At 37.2% G+C, this 23,967-nt stretch overlaps 1 long non-coding RNA gene and 2 other non-coding genes across 3 annotated transcripts; 2 read left to right on the forward strand and 1 right to left on the reverse strand.

Annotated features, from left to right (window-relative positions):
* Positions 1-1,497: 1,497 nt before the first annotated feature.
* On the reverse strand, positions 1,498-2,393 carry LOC116011395. The gene is made up of 2 exons (XR_004097014.1): positions 2,036-2,393; positions 1,498-1,943 (listed from the first exon to the last, which is right to left on the reverse strand). It is a non-coding gene; the product is annotated as an uncharacterized LOC116011395 (long non-coding RNA).
* A 12,937-nt stretch (positions 2,394-15,330) lies between these two features.
* TRNAV-AAC lies at positions 15,331-15,404 on the forward strand. Its single transcript has one exon. It is a non-coding gene; the product is annotated as a tRNA-Val (tRNA).
* A 7,401-nt stretch (positions 15,405-22,805) lies between these two features.
* On the forward strand, positions 22,806-22,879 carry TRNAV-AAC. The gene has a single exon. It is a non-coding gene; the product is annotated as a tRNA-Val (tRNA).
* The last annotated feature ends 1,088 nt before the right edge of the window (positions 22,880-23,967 follow it).

Raw genomic sequence — 23,967 nt, forward strand, 5'->3', positions numbered from 1 at the left:
ATTGCATAACTTACATTTTGGTTCTCCGTTAACAATAAATCTAACCGAGTCCATCGATTATGTAACACGGTTTTCGTGCCTCAATTTGGGATTTGATTTTCCTTGTGCTACTTTATTTACGGGTTGATAAAAAAACATTTATTTAAAATAATTGATGCAATTAATTTATATATTTTTAATATTACTTATTCAAATATGTATGACGATAAATGCTAAATAAGTTTTGCTGTGTAGTTATTAAAATTATTTCACCAAACAATTTGTTTTAAATATAGATTCGTCTAATTAGATAGCTTGAAAATTTTGTATCACTCAATATTTTTTCTGTTTTTGAATTTGGTACTGTTCAACTTGCTGAATCGATTTTTATTTTTATATGCCTTTTCTTAACCTTATATCCCCATTCTCACATGCTAAAAGAGAAATAGGATGGTTTAGGACTGATCTATTTTAGAGCCATTTTGAATATAGGAGTTGCAGATATAAAGTGTAAATTAAACTTACGAAAAGCAATGAACTAATTTCTCTAATATTGTTCATTACAGTTTACATCTTATCTAGTAATGCATTACTCTGACCTCCATACGATCTGGATCATTGTACAAATAATTAGTTAATGCCCAAAAAACACAGATGGTTTCATGGTGTAGTTGGTTATCACGTCAGTGTAACACACTGAAGGTCTCCTGTTCAAGTTTGGGCGAAGCCATTACAAAACGAGTAGTTTTTTTTATATTAAAAAGGTCCGGTTCGAGTCCGGGCTAAGCCATTTCCAAACGAGAAATAATTTAATCTCCAATTGTAGAAATGTCAATTCTGATCAATCAAAATATTTCCAATGTTTGGTTGTTATTTCAAGTTTAACGTAAGGGGTAAAACCGTACTTTCATCAACTCGATTTCTTTCTCCTCTTCTTTCGCCAATGTTTGTTGTTATTTGGTCATCAAAGAAAGGGCTAAAACTATCTTTTCATATTCTGAGTTTCTTCTTCCTCCTATTCCCATCTAATTGTGAACATAGCTGTGATTAATTCTAAAAAAAAATGTTCATTGACTATTGCATAACTTACATTTTGGTTCTCCGTTAACAATAAATCTAACCGAGTCCATCGATTATGTAACACGGTTTTCGTGTCTCAATTTGCACTACTACAAAAATACCTTTTACGTCGGTTATTTTTAACATATGACGTCGATTTTTTTCGACGTAGTTCTAGCCGACGTTATAAATAAATTATACGACGTCGTATATTTTTTTTATTTTTTTAAATACGTACATACGACGTCGGTTTTTCCAAAAAACCGACGTCGTATGTTGTTTTTTTTAAAAAAATAGAGATACGACGTCGGTTCTCGTTCTTTTTTTTTTAAATAGAGGTAAGGCGTCGGTTTTTTTAAAAAACCGACGCCGTATCTCGTTTTATACTCTTTTTTAAAAAACCGACGCCGTATCTCGTTTTATACTCTTTTTTTTTAGTTCAAAGTAATCAGCTTAATATTTCTAACCAAAATCTCTTAACTATTCCTCATATTCCCAGACAGGAGTTTGAATACAAGAAAGAGACATTATGATGACTTTACCAAAGCACAGTAATGGGAATATAAGGAGTATAGGTTCATCTTCTATCTTAACAAAAAATCAAACTACCTAAACTATTTGCACAATTACCCAAAGAACTCGTGTGTCTCCAACAGCAATCTAAACTGGCCTCCATGTCAAATGCCTGCCTGTTGCATTCAAGATATAGAAGCAATTCGGATTCACACAATTTAAATATTAAATGTTGTGACTAAGCTTTTCGGTGTCTTCCATCTTCACAGTAGCCTGCTGAGTGACTTCATAAGCAATTTTAGATTTCGTCTTGTCGCTTCATCACTAGTGAATCCTAATATGTCAGAACGAAAACTGTAAAACTCTTCGTCTTCTTCACCATTTCCCGCCATCTGCAAAACCAACAACATATGCTTCAAGACCAACAACATCTTCTTCACCAACAACACCAGCTTTAATAACAACAAAGATCATAATAGGTTACCTCTTTCACTGCCGCATATCACCACAACCGCACGCCCTTCGCCGAGAAGCTACCCACGCCGGCCTGCCCTGCTCACTGGAAATCTCGTCGCTGGAGCTGCAATCACTGCCATTCTTTGCTGCTACCGGTCGAGAAGAAAGGAGAAGGAAGGGGATGAAGGTCGAGGTGGACATGGGTCGCCGGAGGAAGCCTCGCCGGCCGCCTGCCACGATCTGCTTTGTTTTGCCTCGTCGACGGAAGGAAGAAAGGGGAGGGGATGGTTGTCGCCGATTGCTTCGTCTGATCTCCATTGTTGTGGGTTTGCTCTGCTTCGGCTAAACGAGAGAGAAAGAGAGAAATGCGTTCTAGATTTGCGATTTGCGATTTGTGATTTGCGTTCCAGAATAGAGAGAGAGATAAAGGAATGATTTGTAATGTTTTATAGGGAATTTAGGGGATTTTGGCTTTAATTTATTTAAAAAAAAAATTATTTAAAACATATGATGTCGGTTCTATGTAAAACCGACGTCATATGTCTTTAATTTTTTTTTTTTAAATATTATTTAAAACATACGACGTCGGTTCTACATAGAACCGACGTCGTATGTCTTAATATTTTAAAAAAAATACTTACGACGTCGGTTTTTGCCAAAAACCGACGTCGTAAATAATATATATTATTTTTTCTTTGTTTTATTGACATATAACGTCGGTTTGTTAAAAACCGACGTTGATTGGGCGACGTAGTATCATTTTTTTGTAGTAGTGTTGGGATTTGATTTTCCTTGTGCTACTTTATTTACGGGTTGATAAAAAAACATTTATTTAAAATAATTGATGCAATTAATTTATATATTTTTAATATTTTAATATTAATTATTCAAATATGTATGACGATAAATGCTAAATAAGTTTTGCTGTGTAGCTATTAAAATTACTTCACCAAAAAATTTGTTTTAAATATAGATTCGTCTAATTAGATAGCTTGAAAAATTTGTATCACTCAATATTTTTTCTGTTTTTGAATTTTGTACTGTTCAACTGCCTGAATCGATTTTTATTTTTATCTGCCTTTTCTTAACCATATATCCCATTTGATAAGACTCCGAGATACCCTTATTTCAGGCACATTTTAGGATGTTTTATCGCATCTATAGCATCCTTACTTGATAAATTATGTGCGTAAATGCTTGAAAATCACTAACTGATGCACAAAAGCTATTTTTAGCTTAAAAGAAGTAAAACAGGAGCCCCGGGAGCAAATAGGACCAAAAGTTGAGCTTAAAGAGCAAACCAGGCAAGAGCGGAGCCCCGGAGGACCAAACTGGAAGGCCACACGCGTGTGAGCAGGCGTGAAAACTTTCCAGAAGCTTCCCACGCACGCTCACACGCGTGTGAGAGGCGTGGAGACGATAATGCGCGAATTTCAGCTAGGGTTGTCATTTCGGAGACTATTTAAACCCCTTTGATGAATTTCCAAGGGAGAGGGCAGAAAATCAGTTTTCCTTTTCTTAGTTTTTTCCTTTGGAGAACTTTCTCCGTTTTTTCTTAGTTTTTTAGATTAGATCAATCTCCATTGTAGAAGACAACAAGCTTGGATTGAAGATCTTCTTCTCTCTAGGTGATCTCTATTTCATTTCTATAATTTTAGCTATCTTGTTCTTGGATTAAATTAGCTTTTGCTTGCATTTCATATTATGAGTAGCTAATTTAGTCTAGGGATTTGGATTGTGTGATTGAATATTGCTTTTGTGATGATCTTATTTCTATATTTTGGATCTATGAGTTTGTGTTGATGGATTATCTATTCTTGTCTTTTGATTGTTGTTTTGATGAGATCTTGTTTCGATTTGGCCAATCTAGATGAGAGATTGAGCTCTTGACTCTTTCATGTATGTCTTTGATTAGAGTTAGGATTTGAAGCTTGACACAATCAAAGTTCCTATGGACTTCTTAAGAATAGTAGGATAGTGTGTAGCTTAAGTGTTTAATAAAATTCCTCTTAGAACTTTGGATGCTTGAAGGCACTCCTAAGTCAAAGAAGCTTTAGTACACAAAGGGTGGAAAAGGATTAAGACAACACACTCTTGAATAGACAATATCCTAGCAATCCTAATCCATGACCTTAGACACTCCACTATGCAATATTCATGAACACTATTCAATCCCTACCCCTTTTACATATTCACAAAATCACTTTTACTTTACTACTCTCTTACACTCAAACCAACCAATGAACTACTCTCACTCACAAATCACCCTTCACCACACTCGAATCCTATGCATAATTCAATCGAGTAAACTCCCGAACGTTTGACATAACTCCACGTCCCTCCTTCGAGACCGACACTTAGTGAGTCACAGACTTTCCGTTTTATCATAAATATCTTTTGACACCTCAACCCTACTCGCAAAACTCCAATGTCATAATGGCGCCGTTGCCTGGGAGGGCAATAGGTTGTCATATGTTTTTGTTTACTTTGATTGCATGAATGTTAGATTTGAGAAATGTTAATCCATTCCATTTAATTTTGTTTTGTTTTTACTTGTTTTTGCTACTAACCCAATTGACTACTTCTAGTCAATTGTGGAAATTTTCGTTTCATTGATCATTTTACTAGGTGAATGCACACGCGAGCAAAAGGAAATCAAGGTTTACTACCCTACATTCCTGAAATTAATAGAGCAACTAGAAGGAAAAATACCCAAGGATCACTAATGGCTTCATCAAGCGCAACAAGAAATCCACAAGGAAGAGGCACAACAATACCAAATCCACCCCCAATTCCAATTAATCCACAAGTACCGATTAACCATGAAGAACCAATCATTGAAGAACCACAAGCTAACAGAGCAAACAACCAAGAGAACGATCGTGAAGAGGAATATTATGGAAATCCTCAAGAGCCACAAAGATCAATTGTAGATTACATGACTCCGGATTTTAACATGCACAACTCGATCTATGTACCTCCAATGGAGATTGTCAACTTTCATGTGCATCCAACTATTCTCACACTGGTTCAAAACAGTCAATATTCGGGATTACCATCTGAAGATCCCAACGCACACACCACAAGGTTTATACGAGCATGTGGGATGTACAGACAAGAAGGCGTTAGCGAGGAAATAGTTCGACTCAAATTATTCACATTTTCAGTTATAGGAGAGGCAGCACGATGGTTGGAAAGCCAAGACGACAATCATTTTAGAACGTGGCAACAGTTGCATCGTGAATTCATGAACGAGTTCTTTCCCATTACAAAAACCATGAGAATTAGAAGGCTGATACAAGAATTCAAACAAGGAAGACTTGAAAGTTTGGGAGAGGCTTGGCGAAGATTTAAAGTTCTTAAAAGGCAATGCCCACAAGATCTGATGCACCCATGGGACATGATTAGCTCATTCTATGGAGGGTTGACAGATGAAGGGAAAATGTCGCTTGACTCATCCTCCAGCGCTGCCTTTGTCTCCCTAGCTTTGCAAGAAGCTGAGGAACTAATCGAGAGAATATCTAAAAACACATCCTGTTGGTATGAACGAAGAGGAGATCATGGAGGACTTTATGAAGTTGATAATCGAGTGGCGAGTGAGGCCAAAATCGAAGCAATGAATCACGAAATCAAAAAGCTACAGGCTATGGTAGAAAAAATGGAAGGAAAGCCCAAGCCTTGCATGGCATTGGCACTTTATTGTAATATCTGTGGAGGACCTCATAACACCAATATTTGCACTTCTACGTCTGCATCTGAACAAGTTAAGGCAGTAGATTACCAAAGGAACTCCAACTTCAATGCTTATGGACAAAACCAAAGATCAAACAACAATTGGAAACAGGGAGAGGGTTGGAACAATAGCCACAATGATGGATATCAAGCGCAAAGACAATACAACTACGGAAACAAGCCTGCATATGGACAGAATGACAAGAACAGACTGATGTACAATCAAAACCAAGGAGATGGAAATCAAATGACCCAGTTCAGGCCACAATACGACTCTCAACTTGATTTTACTCAACAAAGGAGGGATGACATCCGTGAAGTAGATGAAAGACTTACAGGGACGATCATGGAACTGAAAAATGATCAGGCAAATCTGAAATAAGAGATTACTCAAGAGATTAAACAAGAAATTTCTAGTCTTCGACAAGAGTCTAAGGCCACACTTAAGACAATTGAGAATCAAATTTCTCAAATGTTTAAGATGATGTCAGATCGCCACTACGGACAACTCCCGAGTAATACTGAAAACAATTCGAAAGAGAGAGTCAACGCCATTGATGCCAAAGAAGAAACACATGTGAAATGTGATCCAATGGATGCTATCTGTGGAACGTGTCAATGTAAGGTAGATGACCAAAGAAACAAGACTACCTCTTGTAGTCCCAATCTCGAATTGAAGAATGCGAGCGGTTCATGCACCATATCAATGAAGGAACACAAGGAGAAAACCACTTTGGAAGAATGCCCGAAAGAAAAAGAGCTACCACGAGACAAACATCAAACGTTCAAAAGAGAAAGAAACGGCTCGAGAAGGTACAATTAATGCTTTTATCGGAAAATTTTTCAATAACAAAGAATGTCGTGAGTTATTTCAGAATGACATTTGTAATAATTTTACTTGTTTAAGCCAAGAATCTTCGGGTTGCTTGATTGAGGGAAACCCCAGAAAGAAGTGTGACCCTGGAGCTTTGTTGATTCCTTGTTCTATACAGAACATGGAACCTATAAACACTCTTGCTGATCTTGGTGCTTCTATTAATGTCATGTCTTCAAATCTCTTTGAGAAATTGAACTTACCATGCTTGAAACTGACGAGGCTGACTCTACGTTTAGCTGACGGAACCACACGGTATCCTGAAGGCTTAGCGGAAGATGTTTTAGTAAGAATAGGAAAATTTCTTGTGCCTGTCGATTTTATTGTTTGTAAAATGGGTGATGATGATCCCTATGAATCCTTAATTCTTGGAAGACCATTTCTGGCTACCTGTCATGCACGAATAGATGTTAGTTCAGGTGAAATTACCCTGAGATTTGATGGACAAGCCACAAATGATGGAAAAGAAAGTGCGAAAGAAGAACCTGATGAAGATGAAAGGGCAAACGTCAAAGCCAAGATGAAACCAAAACCAAAGTGGAAAAATGATAAGCTTACATGGAAGAACACGTGGGTACCAAAATGCTTCTTACCCACCACCAAGGAATATGGTTGAATTCAAACCAAGGTATAATGCGTCTAGCCAATGACGTAAACCGTGGCGCTTCTTAGGAGGCAACCCAAGGTTTTAATAATATGTTTTTACATTATTTCTATGCTTTCGTTTTTAATGTTTTCGTTATAATAAATTGTTACAATAATTTTAGAACCATGTTTTGAGGACTAACTTGTAGGAGTCGGGACTAAAAATTGCTTTGGAAAGGCTAAGTTTGGACATAGGTATGAAAGGAAAAGCCAAAAATCGGGAGAAAATAATGCAGTGGACCTACACGAGGCTCACACGTGTGTAGCCGTGCGTGGGAACGAGGCAGTAGCCTCCCACGCACGCTCACACGCGTGTAGCCATGCGTGGGAGCGAGACAGAGAGCTCCCACGCACGGTCACACGAGTGTGACCGGCGTGGAAGCACCCCTACGGATTTAAAACCCTTGTTTGGCCACTCCACGCCATTTTGCCCCAAAACACCATTTTTCTCTTCTCTTCTCCACGCAAGGAAGAACCAAACTCAAGGTTTGAACATATCTCTTACTTTTTACCTTCAAAGAAGATCAAATACATCAACATAAGGTAATTTCTCACCTTTTTAACTCTTTATCCTTGAATATTCATGAGTTTGGAAGAACTTGAATGAGAAATTTATTCTACTTTGCCTTGCATGATTTTGAATGTTTTGAAAGTTTAAATTGGTTAATAATGCTTCATAGAACTATCCTTTGATGTTTTCTTTCATTATTGATGGTTACATTGATGGATTGTTATATATTTTTGAACTTCAAGTGTGAACACCATTGATGAACAAATGGGTTTGTTAGATTTCTTGTTTAAAGAGTTTATTACCGAAATGGTCCCTCGACTATTGTGAAATTACAAATTTAGTCCTCGACAATTTTTCGTGCCCAATTTAGTCCTCGACAATTTTTCGTGCCCAATTTAGTCCCTCGACTTTGAAATTTTTAACCAATTTGGTCCTCCGTTTATTTTACTGTTAAACATCCGTTAAATCAGGACCAAATTGGTAATTTTGCTATAGTCAAGGGACTAAATTAGTAATTTTTCAATAGTCAAGGGAACAAATTGGTAACTAATTTTTCACTGAAATGATCCCTTGACTATTGAAAAATTACCAATTTGGTCCCTTGACTATAGCAAAATTACCAATTTGGTTCCGATCTAACGGATGTTTTAACGAAAAAATAAACGGAGGACCAAATTGGTTAAAAGTTTCAAAATCGAGGGACTAAATTAGGCACGAAAAATTGTCGAGGACCAAATTGGTAATTTCGCAATAGTCGAGGGACCATTTCGGTAATAAGCTCTTGTTTAAATTATGAAATTGATGCTTGAATTGATGAATAAACTTGTTGTAGAACTATTATATGCCATCAATTTGATTTTTCACATGCTACATTGCCCAAATTGAATTTTCAATTTCAAACCCTAATTTTGAATTTGGGGAAGAAGATGAAGTTGACTTTTTGAAATTCTTGACTTTTGTAGTTGATTTCTTATTTGACTATCAAATCGATATATCTTATGATGATTTTATGCATGTGTGTGATAATGGAATCATATTGTTGATACTCTTATGCTAGAATTGTCCAAAATATAGGGGAAACTATGGCGAAATTTTCGAAAATACTTAGCCCTATATTTTGTAATCCATTATCTTGACAAGGAATTTTACACAAATATAATGGTGACTTATTCAAAGCCAATTACCATGAATGATAATTTCTATAATTTGTAGGATGGGACGCTCGAAGGAAATTGCGAAGAAATCAAAGCATGATATAGGAGAATCGAGTCGATCAAGGACACGGCAACAAGCTACAGCTCCGCAGGAGCCAGGGTCAAGGTCACTACAACACTTGACACCCGTCCAACTCGCAACAGTGGATAACTATAAAGGAAAGCAGCTTTCTGTTGGTCGTCACTTCGAAGATAATGGTTTAAGAGAATTTGGTTGTTTGAACGAAGTAAATAGGCTTCTTAGGCACCCACAGCTCCGCTATCTGTTTGAGTGGAGAGGACCCACCTATGCGCCTGTCACTTATGAATTCTTGGCGACCTTGGAAATCAGAAGGGAAGCCAACAATGCAAGAGAGTCTATTTCATTCACTCTTTTCGGCAACCACTACAGTATGTCTGTCAACACTTTGGGTGTTACACTCGGTTTCCATGATGCAGTGAGCGTGTCCATGCCATATTTCAGAGATTTCAAGGAAGATTTTGATTCAGACGAAGTTGCTAGACGATATTGGAGAAGCATCAGAAACAGTGCCCCATACAACTCTTCAAACTTGAAGGCAAAACTCATCACCCGCAATGCTCTGAAGGCTATCAGATTAGCCTTCGCTATAAATCTCTCAGGCAGAACCACAAATCGCAACAAGGTATACAAGCAAGATCTATTCTACATCTGGTGCATGGTATGATGTTGGCATCAACATGGGCGTTCAAGCTAGAAAGTGGCTCTAAACCCAGCAAAAGCCTAAGGTTCAGACTGTGTTTATTGGACCTTTTGTTACTAAACTGTGCATCGGGTTGGGTCTACTGAACCGGTTGATGGGGGAGAGATCTGAGGGTTGCACAATTTCTTTCTCCGTGGGTGAGTTCTTTGCCGCAGAATTAAAGCTTGGAAGTGATGATGCATCTGATCTAGAAGCTTTTGATGAGGATGATGATGAGGACGAGGAAGAGAATGAGGAGGAGAATGCGGCACAGGAGCAAGGCCCTACTCCAATGGATTGGGACACAACTCATATTTTTCATAGGCAGCTCCATGAGGAACAAATGAACTTTTGGCGTGAGCAGCATACATGGCAAGAAGACCACTTCACATCCATCTCCACGAGACAGGATGTCCACACCGAAGACCTCAACCGCATGAGAAGGGCGGTGGAGGAAAATGATAGGAGAATTGCCGCTCTTGAAGCTAGATTCGACAGGCAATTCCATCCCTTCGGTGATGAGTGATACCTTCCTTCGATTTTTCTCGATCCTGATCCATTGACACTTGATACTAAGTTCTTTGACTTTGGTTACTATGGTTGCTAGCCCCATCTGAACATTAGGATCCCTATGCGCGGGGTTCCGACTTTTATTTTCTTTATTTCTTTACTTTGCTTTACTTATCTTTATTGCTTTATGTTATTTAATTTCCAACTGCTTTACTTTTCTGCATTTCTATTTGAATAATTCTACTTATTTATATGCTTTATTATCTAAGTTTTTGTTATTTTTATTGCTTTTATATTTCTATCAGCTTATAATAATTGAATAGCACTTCGAAAACCCTTTTTGTATGTTATGTCTCCATTTCTTATAGAGCATCTATAACGGGAGCAGGCCTATGCTGGAAGCTAAAGTGTGGAAAGAGGGATGCATACTTGGTTTATCCTCTTATCCCTTTTCTAATTTTAAGCCCCGTTTTGATCTCTAAAGTGTGGAAATATTTTCTTTATAGCTTTGTGTATGAGTATACTAGAGTTTACCATGATTAATAGGATTGTTTGATGCATACCCTATATCCCAGAGCAATTTCCAAAGTGTGGAAAGGGATCTTTATTTGTCTACCCTTAGAATCCCTATTTCGTTCCTTTACCCTATACGCATGGAAACATCGAGGACGATGTTTACTTTAAAGTGTGGAAAGGACGCACTTTGTGCTTTACATGCTTACATGCTTAGTATTAGAAGTTGAAGCTCTTGGGATTGATAAGCGGGTGCATTTGCAGTTTGAAAAGAGAGTTATTATTTGTGTTATCTAGGGAGAATTTTGACTGGATGCCTAAAAATTTTTACTCTTGAAATATCTTTGAGGAAGTTACTTTTCGCACCCATGAGAGTGTTTAGAGCCAAATAAGTTTATATTCTTGCCTGCTTGCATGATGTTCACCTCTTATTTACGTAGGACCTTAGTCAAGGATCTCTCGAAGTGGGAGTGTGCACTCTTTAATTTTAGAAAGATAAAACTAGCGAGGCCCGGAATTGAACTAACCTTGGTAGGGCATGGGGCAAAAGGTGAGCCTAATGGTAAGTTTAATGAGAAAACAAAACCCTTGATCATAAATAGAAAAAGGCATGAGGGGTTGACACGAGGAGAAGTCGAAAAGGCAAAAGGCCAATCACCAAAGAGTTTAAAATTGAGGGAAGCCAATTCGTTGGGTTGTGTCCAAACCATAGTCTTCGGTAAGCAAAAAGCTTTATCTGGAGTCGGTTGTTCACATAAAAAGATCCCAAGAATTGAGAAAATAGAGCTGAGGTGAGCCGCTTCGCTAGGATTCGAGTAACCCATTGCACTGACCTTCGAAAAAGCATGGAGCTCCATGTGAAGTCGGGTGGCTCGATGACGTTATCCTAGGAAGTGAGAAGAAAGAGGGACCGCGCTAAGCCAAAAGCGGTGAGTGGTCCATGCCCCTACCCTCATTTACATTTACGTTGGGCTTTGGCGTATAAGGATGGAAAGTTGATTAGCTAGTGCACATCGTTCCCACTAGAGGGATCGGCTAGAGGCCCTATTTAAATAGAAGGTGAACCCAAACTTTGGAAATGCATGCTTGCGTATGGTGCGAGAAGTGTGATCCCTTGTTTTATCTGCGAAAGGTTTTTATTTCCCGAAAATATTTCTTGAGTTGCTGACATCTGACCAAAATCCTTTGTAGATAACACAAATGATTTCCCCCGTTTCAACAGTCTTAGACACCCATTATTTTGACTTGCCAAAAGCTTTGTTTTGCATGAGAGAGTATCTCGGAGACTTATGTGCTTAGAGAGTCAAATGTCTTGCTTGAGGACAAGCAAGAAACAAAGTGTGGAAAATTTGATAAGACTCCGAGATACTCTTATTTCAGGCACATTTTAGGGTGTTTTATCGCATCTATAGCATCCTTACTTGATAAATTATGTGCGTAAATGCTTAAAAATCACTAACTGATGCACAAAAGCTATTTTTAGCTTAAAAGAAGTAAAACAGGAGCCCCGGGAGCAAATAGGACCAAAAGTTGAGCTTAAAGAGCAAACCAGGCAAGAGCGGAGCCCTGGAGGACCAAACTGGAAGGCCACACGCGTGTGAGCAGGCGTGAAAACTTTCCAGAAGCTTCCCACGCACGCTCACACGCGTGTGAGAGGCGTGGAGACGATAATGCTCGAATTTCAGCTAGGGTTGTCATTTCGGAGACTATTTAAACCCCTTTGATGAAGTTCCAAGGGCGAGGCCAGAAAATCAGTTTTCCTTTTCTTAGTTTTTTCCTTTAGAGAACTTTCTCCATTTTTTCTTAGTTTTTTAGATTAGATCCATCTCCATTGTAGAAGACAACAAGCTTGGATTGAAGATCTTATTCTCTCTAGGTGATCTCTATTTCATTTCTATAATTTTAGCTATCTTGTTCTTGGATTAAATTAGCTTTTGCTTGCATTTCATATTATGAGTAGCTAATTTAGTCTAGGGATTTGGATTGTGTGATTGAATATTGCTTTTGTGATGATCTTATTTCTATATTTTGGATCTATGAGTTTGTGTTGATGGATTATCTATTCTTGTCTTTTGATTGTTGTTTTGATGAGATCTTGTTTCGATTTGGCCAATCTAGATGAGAGATTGAGCTCTTGACTCTTTAATGTCTTTGATTAGAGTTAGGATTTGAAGCTTGACACAATCAAAGTTCCTATGGACTTCTTAAGAATAGTAGGATAGTGTGTAGCTTAAGTGTTTGATAAAATTACTCTTAGAACTTTGGATGCTTGAAGGCACTCCTAAGTCAAAGAAGCCTTAGTACACAAAGGGTGGAAAAGGATTAAGACAACACACTCTTGAATAGACAATATCCTAGCAATCCTAATCCATGACCTTAGACACTCCACTATGCAATATTCATGAACACTATNAAAAGCTTTATCTGGAGTCGGTTGTTCACATAAAAAGATCCCAAGAATTGAGAAAATAGAGCTGAGGTGAGCCGCTTCGCTAGGATTCGAGTAACCCATTGCACTGACCTTCGAAAAAGCATGGAGCTCCATGTGAAGTCGGGTGGCTCGATGACGTTATCCTAGGAAGTGAGAAGAAAGAGGGACCGCGCTAAGCCAAAAGCGGTGAGTGGTCCATGCCCCTACCCTCATTTACATTTACGTTGGGCTTTGGCGTATAAGGATGGAAAGTTGATTAGCTAGTGCACATCGTTCCCACTAGAGGGATCGGCTAGAGGCCCTATTTAAATAGAAGGTGAACCCAAACTTTGGAAATGCATGCTTGCGTATGGTGCGAGAAGTGTGATCCCTTGTTTTATCTGCGAAAGGTTTTTATTTCCCGAAAATATTTCTTGAGTTGCTGACATCTGACCAAAATCCTTTGTAGATAACACAAATGATTTCCCCCGTTTCAACAGTCTTAGACACCCATTATTTTGACTTGCCAAAAGCTTTGTTTTGCATGAGAGAGTATCTCGGAGACTTATGTGCTTAGAGAGTCAAATGTCTTGCTTGAGGACAAGCAAGAAACAAAGTGTGGAAAATTTGATAAGACTCCGAGATACTCTTATTTCAGGCACATTTTAGGGTGTTTTATCGCATCTATAGCATCCTTACTTGATAAATTATGTGCGTAAATGCTTAAAAATCACTAACTGATGCACAAAAGCTATTTTTAGCTTAAAAGAAGTAAAACAGGAGCCCCGGGAGCAAATAGGACCAAAAGTTGAGCTTAAAGAGCAAACCAGGCAAGAGCGGAGCCCTGGAGGACCAAACTGGAAGGCCACACGCGTGTGAGCAGGCGTGAAAACTTTCCAGAAGCTTCCCACGCACGCTCACACGCGTGTGAGAGGCGTGGAGACGATAATGCTCGAATTTCAGCTAGGGTTGTCATTTCGGAGACTATTTAAACCCCTTTGATGAAGTTCCAAGGGCGAGGCCAGAAAATCAGTTTTCCTTTTCTTAGTTTTTTCCTTTAGAGAACTTTCTCCATTTTTTCTTAGTTTTTTAGATTAGATCCATCTCCATTGTAGAAGACAACAAGCTTGGATTGAAGATCTTATTCTCTCTAGGTGATCTCTATTTCATTTCTATAATTTTAGCTATCTTGTTCTTGGATTAAATTAGCTTTTGCTTGCATTTCATATTATGAGTAGCTAATTTAGTCTAGGGATTTGGATTGTGTGATTGAATATTGCTTTTGTGATGATCTTATTTCTATATTTTGGATCTATGAGTTTGTGTTGATGGATTATCTATTCTTGTCTTTTGATTGTTGTTTTGATGAGATCTTGTTTCGATTTGGCCAATCTAGATGAGAGATTGAGCTCTTGACTCTTTAATGTCTTTGATTAGAGTTAGGATTTGAAGCTTGACACAATCAAAGTTCCTATGGACTTCTTAAGAATAGTAGGATAGTGTGTAGCTTAAGTGTTTGATAAAATTACTCTTAGAACTTTGGATGCTTGAAGGCACTCCTAAGTCAAAGAAGCCTTAGTACACAAAGGGTGGAAAAGGATTAAGACAACACACTCTTGAATAGACAATATCCTAGCAATCCTAATCCATGACCTTAGACACTCCACTATGCAATATTCATGAACACTATNCACTATGCAATATTCATGAACACTATCAAATCCCTACCCCTTTTACATATTCACAAAATCACTTTTACTTTACTACTCTCTTGCACTCAAACCAACCAATGAACTACTCTCACTCACAAATCACCCTTCACCACACTCGAATGCTATGCATAATTCAATCGAGTAAACTCCCGAACGTTTGACATACCTCCACGTCCCTCCTTCGAGACTGACAGTCGGGGAGTCACAGACCTTCCGTTTTATCATAAATATCTTTTGACACCTCAACCCTACTCGCAAAACTCCAATGTCACCATTCTCACATGCTAAAAGAGAAATAGGATGGTTTAGGACTGATCCATTTTAGAGCCATTTTGAATATAGGAGTCGCAAATATAAAGTATAAATTAAATTTACGAAAAGCAATGAACTAATTTCTCTATTACTGTTCAGTTTACATCTTATCTAGTAATGCATTACTCTGACCTCCATACTATCTGGATCATTGTACAAATAATTAGTTAATGCCCAAAAAACATAGATGGTTTCGTGGTGTAGTTGGTTATCACGTCAGTCTAACACACTGAAGGTTTCCGGTTCAAGTCCAGGCGAAGCCATTACAAAACGATTAATTTCTTTTATATTAAAAAAGGCTCCGGTTCGATTCCGGGCTAAGCCATTTCCAAACGAGAAATAATTTAATCTCCAATGGTAGAAATGTCAATTCTGATCAATCAAAATATTTCTAATGTTTGGTTGTTATTTCAAGTTTAACGTAAGGGGTAAAACCGTACTTTCATCAGCTAGGATACTTCCTCCTCTTTGTTCGCCAATGTTTGTTGCTATTTGGTCATCAAAGAAAGGGCTAAAACTATCTTTTCATATTCTGAGTTTCTTCTTCCTCCTGTTCCCACCTAATTGTGAAAAATCATTATAGGTGAGGAACATAGCTTTCATTAATTCTAAAAAAAAATGTTCATTGACTATTGCATAACTTACATTTTGGTTCTCCGTTAACAATAAATCTAACCGAGTCCATCGATTATGTAACACGGTTTTTGTGCCTCAATTTGGGATTTGATTTTGCTTGTGCTACTTTATTTACGGGTTGATAAAAAAACATTTATTTAAAATAAGTGATGCAATTAATTTATATATTTTTAATATTTTAATATTAATTATTCAAATATGTATGACGATAAATGCTAAATAAGTTTTGCTATGTAGTTATTAAAATTACTTCACCAAAAAATTTGTGTTAAATATAGATTCGTCTAATCAGATGGCCTGAAAAATTTGTATCACTCAATATTTTTTCTGTTTTTGAATTTTGTACTGTTCAACAGGCTGAATCGATTTTTATTTTTATCTGCATTTTCTTAAGCATATATCCCCATTCTCACATGCTAAAAGAGAAATAGGTGAAAGGTGTATTTTTAGTGGTGATTGATATTAAGAGTATCGTCCTCAAGGAATGGATTAATGGGAGTTTGAGTAATAAGGGGTTAAGCACGGGTTCATGCAGTGTTTGAAAGCTAACCTAAAGATATTTGAGTAGTTCATGTTCAAATAATCGGTAATGTAAACAAGTAATTGAATTAAAAGAACAATAGATGAAATAGAGATTTGAACCAAACATCCTTGAATAAAATCCCTTGTGTCTAAAGTTTAAGTTATGCAAGTCTAGATGATGAACTTGGGGAAATGGTTTAAGTGCCAATGTCACTCTCGTGATCAATTGGACTATCAACTAATTCTATGTCCCATTCTCATGGCAACTTGGTTAGAAGAGGCAATTTAACAAATACTTTGTGTGCCTATTTCCTTCAAACTCCCTTTTCTCAAAGGTGAGTAAGAAATATGAGAGGTATGGCTATGGTGTAGCCCTATTTTCATAGGTGGGACACCAATTCCAAATATCTCTTGCATAATTTGGCCATAATTATGAAGAGTCAATTCAATTCTGCGCAATTCATAACCAAGTTCAACATTAAGACAATACAAAACCTAATTTATGTAATTTAATTCATATTGGGATTCATACTTCAAGGAAGTTCAATTCAAATCCTAAAAATGTTTAACTATTCATGCTTGAAATGTAAAACTAAAAGCAATTGGAATAATAAACATGGAATTCAAAAGAAACTTTGAGAAATATAAATGCTAAAATATGAGATAAAGAACTTAACTTGATAATTTAATGGAATGAATAATCTGAAATTGATGTTGAATGTTGGAAATACAAGTGGATTCTTCTTCTAAATTTCCTAATTAATGGTAGATTACAAGTGTGGGAAGTGTTTTCTAAAGGTTTCTAGAGAGAAAAACTAAATGGGACATTTGGAAATTCAAAAGTGAATAGAAAATAACCAACTAATGGTATTTATAGTGTAATTTTTGCGCCATTTCGTAGCCTCCAGGATAGGAAGTCACTGTGAGTCTCAATGATCAGTTAGACTCACGCTGACACTCACGGTGTGAGTGTCAGCGTGAGTTCAATGATCAGTTTCTGATCAGCACTCACGCTGAGACTCACACCGTGAGTCTCAGCGTGAGTTTCTTATCAGAAACCACACTGAGGACTCACGCTGACACTCACGGTGTGAGTGTGAGCGTGAGTTCTTCAAATTGACCTCCACGCCTTCGTTTTGCTCCTTTGTTCTCCGGTGTCCCTTTGGGTGTTTTCCTTATGCTTTAAAGCCCCGTTTTCTCTAAAGATTAACACCTTTTCATGCTTGTTTGCTCATTGCTCGGTCATTTCTTCCTTCAAACAAAATACAACAAATTAAGAGTTATTCCACATTCATTTACATAATATTTGAATAAAAAGCAAGCATAAACAAGCACAAATATGATGCCATTTAATGACATATCAAATCTCCCCACACTTAGACGTTGCTTGCCCTCAAGCAAGACAAAACCAAGTTAAGCAGATTGAAATACCAAGCCCCTTCAAAAGCAACCATACAATTCCAAAGATCAAGCAAATAAGTTGTGCACCAGAAGTCAATGATATGTCATTCCTCTTCCTACTTTGTAAATATGGAAAACTGAATGTGGTACCCTCAATTGGCTCAAAATGTAAGGACTCCAAAACCCCAAGGTCTCTCACTGTTTTGCATGGTAAAATCTCTCAATCATATTAATTCACAAGCAAAAGGGTTTGATTCAATCCACAATTTTCACAGGCCTTCCAAGCTGAGCCCACTAATGGGAACGATGCACACGGTCTTTCCAACTTTGCCTCATTTGGCCCCAAAGACCCATTTAAACAAGTGTGATAGTGTGACACAAGCCTCTCCACACGTTTTGGCTTAGCGTGAGAATCTCTCCATTTTCTAATCACCTCTAGGATACACCGTTGAGTTAACCGCCTTCACGTAGAGCTCTACGCTTTTTTGAAGTCTGTGCAATGGTTACCCAAATCCTACGAGATGGCTCACCTCATGTTTTTCCCTCTCAATTAAGGATAGCTTAAAGTCTTTTTTAGCTTTTTCTATTAACTCTTTTCGCATCCCCTCATGCCTTTTTCATTGGGAGTAGGGAATCACACATCTCACCAAAAGAAAAATCTCTCCTTTTGCCTTGTGCCACACAAAAAAAAAATTAAATTCCAGGTCATACCACCTTACTTACCACAAACCTTATCGTGTACACTCCCATTTCGAGAGATCTTTAACTGAGGTCTATGAAAATTACGCATTGAACCACAAACAAGCATGCAAAATTGAATTAAAAACCTACTTGGGTCCTATGCAAATCTCACACGATGTAAGGGTGGTTTCCAAACATTTTCAACCAATTGAGCCTACAACACCCCCTTCACAACAAATGTAAGGTAGAAGGAACAACAACACATAAATGAATTAAATATCACCACCTATGTACTCAATCTTTAGCATGACCACAAAGAAGGCATAAAATACTTCCTACAAATCAAACCTCCCCACACTTAAAGGTTTACATCGTCCTCGATGTAAATACACAATTTAACGCACAATGGATGGAAAATTGAAACCAAAGCACATAAGGGGAAGGGTAAGACACATAGTTTTAATTTGAAAAGAGCTTCACATAACCACATTAAAGATATCCTTCCCAAAAACAATAATAACACATTTAAAAGTATAAAGGAAAGGATAGAAATACTCCCTCAAAATTGTGCGCACTGGCGGTTTTTAGCATTCAAGCTTGTGATAACTCTTTCTTTCTCTCTCCAAGAATCGCTATCAAGAAAAGAAAAAGTGACAAGCAAAGAAAGAAACATAGTGAAAGATTTAAAAAATTGCAAAGAATAACAAATGAATCACAAATAATAAAGAACAATCTATCCAAGATGGCAGGAAGAAGACTCCCTTCTCTCTTTGTAGTTTCTTCTCAAGGTATTTTGTCAAATGTCGCGCATTGAGAAACTCTCTTAAGCTCAATACTAGCATATTCTCTTCAAAGGTTTGGCATTGGTCTACTTCAAAGAATATGCTCTCATACTCACTCTTCTTATTCTCTTCCTCTGGTTCATTTTCTTCTTTCATTTCCTCCTCAAAATTCTCATCTCTTGTCATTTCTTTACATCTCTCTTCTTCACTCTCTTTTTCCTCTTCCATGATTATGAAATGAACTTCATCAAACAACACATTCTTATTTTCAATATTTTCTTTTTTGTCCTTAACATCTTCTTCCTCTAGGGCATCCCCTTTCATTTCCACTTCATCCTCCACAGCTTCATCAATATTCTCAACACAATCATCATCACAAGTAATTTCCTCATCACACATATAATCCCATGATTTAGCACCATTATTACCAAGAGTAGTGACACCACAACTATAATCAAGAGTATTACCATATGATGGTTCAAAGGTATCACCATGAGGTTCTTCATCATCCAACACTACTTCCACCTCCTCATCCTCCTTTTTTTCAAATTCATTTCTATATCCCCTATCTTGATTGTCCTTCTCACGGCCTTGCAACTCTTCACTAACGGGGATCTCTAGCTCACTCTGCCTTACATCTTCAATGACATCCTCTAGGGGCACTTTGAAACTCATTTGTTTCCTACGGTTATGCCCACTTTGATCAACACTTGGAGTCACTCTAATACTCTCCTCCATGCTATCATCTGGCACAATGTTAATTCCCAAACGCCTCGCCAATGTCCAAGTTTCCTCACTCAATCCATACTTTCCTTGCGGCTTGGCATTGCACCCTTGACCAACTCCATCCCCTCTGGTGTTTGTCCCTACATTCACATGAGAATTTTGCCTTACATCTATTGCAATAAAGGTACTTATGACATTGATACCTATAGTGAGGGCATTTACAAGCATGACAAATCACTTGGAAGTTCATATCCTCAAACATATGTTCCTCAATGGTTTTGTAGGGATCATTAGGATCAATTGGTTTGGGTTCCAACCAATGTTCATACATGCGCTCAGTAATGGATTTCTTTTTGGGTAGAGGTGTGTTTTGAGTATAAGGTTGTGGAGAATAGGTTTGGGGTGGGTAGGAGTCATATGATTGAGAATTAATGGTTTTTCTTTGTGGAAAGTAATCTGCATCCTCATCATAGTGACTAGAGGGGTAAGATTGAGAACTGTAGCGTTGGTGAGATGCACTCCTTCTATCCCCCCGGTCCTCATAGTAGTAGTCCTCTTGATCATGATATCCTTCTCCATAATCATCCCAGTAATACCTAGGTGTTTGATATTCTCTTGAATGATTATAAGAGATGTTTCTCCGTGGTGGTAGATCCCTCATTGGATGCTCATAATCATGACAATAATAAGACCTTTGGTATACCTCCGATGGGTCATCATAGAATAATCTTCTTTGAGGTGGTGGTGAAGCTCTCCTTGAGTAGTGGTAATCACCATTTTGCCTATCATCATATTGCGTTCTTGATGATTGCCTTCGTGGTGGATCATCATACTCATATGCCTCATCATCATGTGTCCTTAGTGGTGGCCTTTTTGGTTGATATTGTGCTATATAGTCCTCATCATTTTCATAATCATAGGGGTTAGAAAGTTGAGCATTGTAGCCTCCCCTTGTTTGCCTATATCCTCCTTGGTCTTCATAGTAATCATCTTGTGGATATCTTGCTTGAGAAAACATCATAGAGGATCAACCTACAATCACAAAGACATGATAGTGTTTTGCAACTACAAGTAATTGCTTGTGAGAGTAGTAACAATAATTCAAGTATCCAAAAACTTCAAAAACAAACAAAGTAAATTGCAAAAATAACAAGTAAATGATGGTGGTTAGACTCTCTAACTTGAATGATCTCCCATGTTAACCCAAATGGACTCATTACTCAAAAACCGATGACATTCCCCGGCAACGGCGCCATTTGAAAGTTGTATTTTTAGTGGTGATTGAAATTAAGAGTATCGTCCTCAAGGAATGGATTAATGGGAGTTTGAGTAATAAGGGGTTAAGCACGGGTTCATGCAGTGTTTGAAAGCTAACCTAAAGATATTTGAGTAGTTCATGTTCAAATAATCGGTAATGTAAACAAGTAATTGAATTAAAAGAACAATAGATGAAATAGAGATTTGAACCAAACATCCTTGAATAAAATCCCTTGTGTCTAAAGTTTAAGTTATGCAAGTCTAGATGATGAACTTGGGGAAATGGTTTAAGTGCCAATGTCACTCTCGTGATCAATTGGACTATCAACTAATCCTAAGTCCCATTCTCATGGCAACTTGGTTAGAAGAGGCAATTTAACAAATACTTTGTGTGCCTATTTCCTTCAAACTCCCTTTTCTCAAAGGTGAGTAAGAAATATGAGAGGTATGGCTATGGTGTAGCCCTATTCTCATAGGTGGAACACCAATTCCAAATATCTCTTGCATAATTTGACCATAATTATGAAGAGTCAATTCAATTCTACGCAATTCATAACCAAGTTCAACATTAAGACAATACAAAACCTAATTTATGTAATTTAATTCATATTGGGATTCATACTTCAAGGAAGTTCAATTCAAATCCTAAAAATGTTTAACTATTCATGCTTGAAATGTAAAACTAAAAGCAATTGGAATAATAAACATGGAATTCAAAAGAAACTTTGAGAAATATAAATGCTAAAATATGAGATAAAGAACTTAACTTGATAATTTAATGGAATGAATAATCTGAAATTGATGTTGAATGTTGGAAATACAAGTGGATTCTTCTTCTAAATTTCCTAATTAATGGTAGATTACAAGTGTGGGAAGTGTTTTCTAAAGGTTTCTAGAGAGAAAAACTAAATGGGACATTTGGAAATTCAAAAGTGAATAGAAAATAACCAACTAATGGTATTTATAGTGTAATTTTTGCGCCATTTCGTAGCCTCCAGGATAGGAAGTCACCGTGAGTCTCAATGATCAGTTAGACTCACGCTGACACTCACGGTGTGAGTGTCAGCGTGAGTTCAATGATCAGTTTCTGATCAGCACTCACGCTGAGACTCACACCGTGAGTCTCAGCGTGAGTTTCTTATCAGAAACCACACTGAGGACTCACGCTGACACTCACGGTGTGAGTGTGAGCGTGAGTTCTTCAAATTGACCTCCACGCCTTCGTTTTGCTCCTTTGTTCTCCGGTGTCCCTTTGGGTGTTTTCCTTATGCTTTAAAGCCCCGTTTTCTCTAAAGATTAACACCTTTTCATGCTTGTTTGCTCATTGCTCGGTCATTTCTTCCTTCAAACAAAATACAACAAATTAAGAGTTATTCCACATTCCTTTACATAATACTTGAATAAAAAGCAAGCATAAACAAGCACAAATATGATGCCATTTAATGACATATCAATAGGATGGTTTAGGACTGATCCATTTTAGAGCCATTTTGAATATAGGAGTCGCAGATATAAAGTATAAATTAAATTTACGAAAAGCAATGAACTAATTTCTCTATTACTGTTCAGTTTACATCTTATCTAGTAATGCATTACTTTGACCTCCATACTATCTGGATCATTGTACAAATAATTAGTTAATGCCCAAAAAACATAGATGGTTTCGTGGTGTAGTTGGTTATCACGTCAGTCTAACACACTGAAGGTTTCCGGTTCAAGTCCGGGCGAAGCCATTACAAAACGGGTAGTTTTTTTTATACTAAAAAGGGCTTCGGTTCGAGTCCGGGCTAAGCTATTTCCAAACATAGATGGTTTCGTGGTGTAGAAATGTCAATTCTGATCAATCAAAATATTTCCAATGTTTGGTTGTTATTTCAAGTTTAACGTAAGGGGTAAAACCGTAATTTCATCAGCTAGGTTTCTTCCTCCTCTTCTTTCGCCAATGTTTGTTGTTATTTGGTCATCAAAGAAAGGGCTAAAACTATCTTTTCATATTCTGAGTTTCTTCTTCCTCCTGTTCCCACCTAATTGTGAAAAATCATTATAGGTGAGGAACATAGCTTTCATTAATTCTAAAAAAAAATGTTCATTGACTATTGCATAACTTACATTTTGGTTCTCCGTTAACAATAAATCTAACCGAGTCCATCGATTATGTAACACGGTTTTTGTGCCTCAATTTGGGATTTGATTTTGCTTGTGCTACTTTATTTACGGGTTGATAAAAAAACATTTATTTAAAATAAGTGATGCAATTAATTTATATATTTTTAATATTTTAATATTAATTATTCAAATATGTGTGACGATAAATGCTAAATAAGTTTTGCTGTGTAGTTATTAAAATTACTTCACCAAAAAATTTGTGTTAAATATAGATTCGTCTAATCACATAGCCTGAAAAATTTGTATCACTCAATATTTTTTCTGTTTTTGAATTTTGTACTGTTCAACTGGCTGAATCGATTTTTATTTTTATCTGCATTTTCTTAACCATATATCCCCATTCTCACATGCTAAAAGAGAAATAGGATGGTTTAGGACTGATCCATTTTAGAGCCATTTTGAATATAGGAGTTGCAGATATAAAGTTTAAATTAAACTTACGAAAAGCAATGAACTAATTTCTCTAATACTGTTCATTACAGTTTACATCTTATCTAGTAATGCATTACTCTGACCTCCATACGATCTGGATCATTGTACAAATAATTAGTTAATGGCCAAAAAATACAGATGGTTTTGTGGTTTAGTTGGTTATCACGTCAATCTAACACACTTAAGGTCTCCGGTTCAAGTCCGTGCGAAGCCATCATAAAAC

This window comes from Ipomoea triloba, chromosome 2 (genome assembly GCF_003576645.1).
Source record: "Ipomoea triloba cultivar NCNSP0323 chromosome 2, ASM357664v1".
Classification (NCBI taxonomy): domain Eukaryota; kingdom Viridiplantae; phylum Streptophyta; class Magnoliopsida; order Solanales; family Convolvulaceae; genus Ipomoea; species Ipomoea triloba.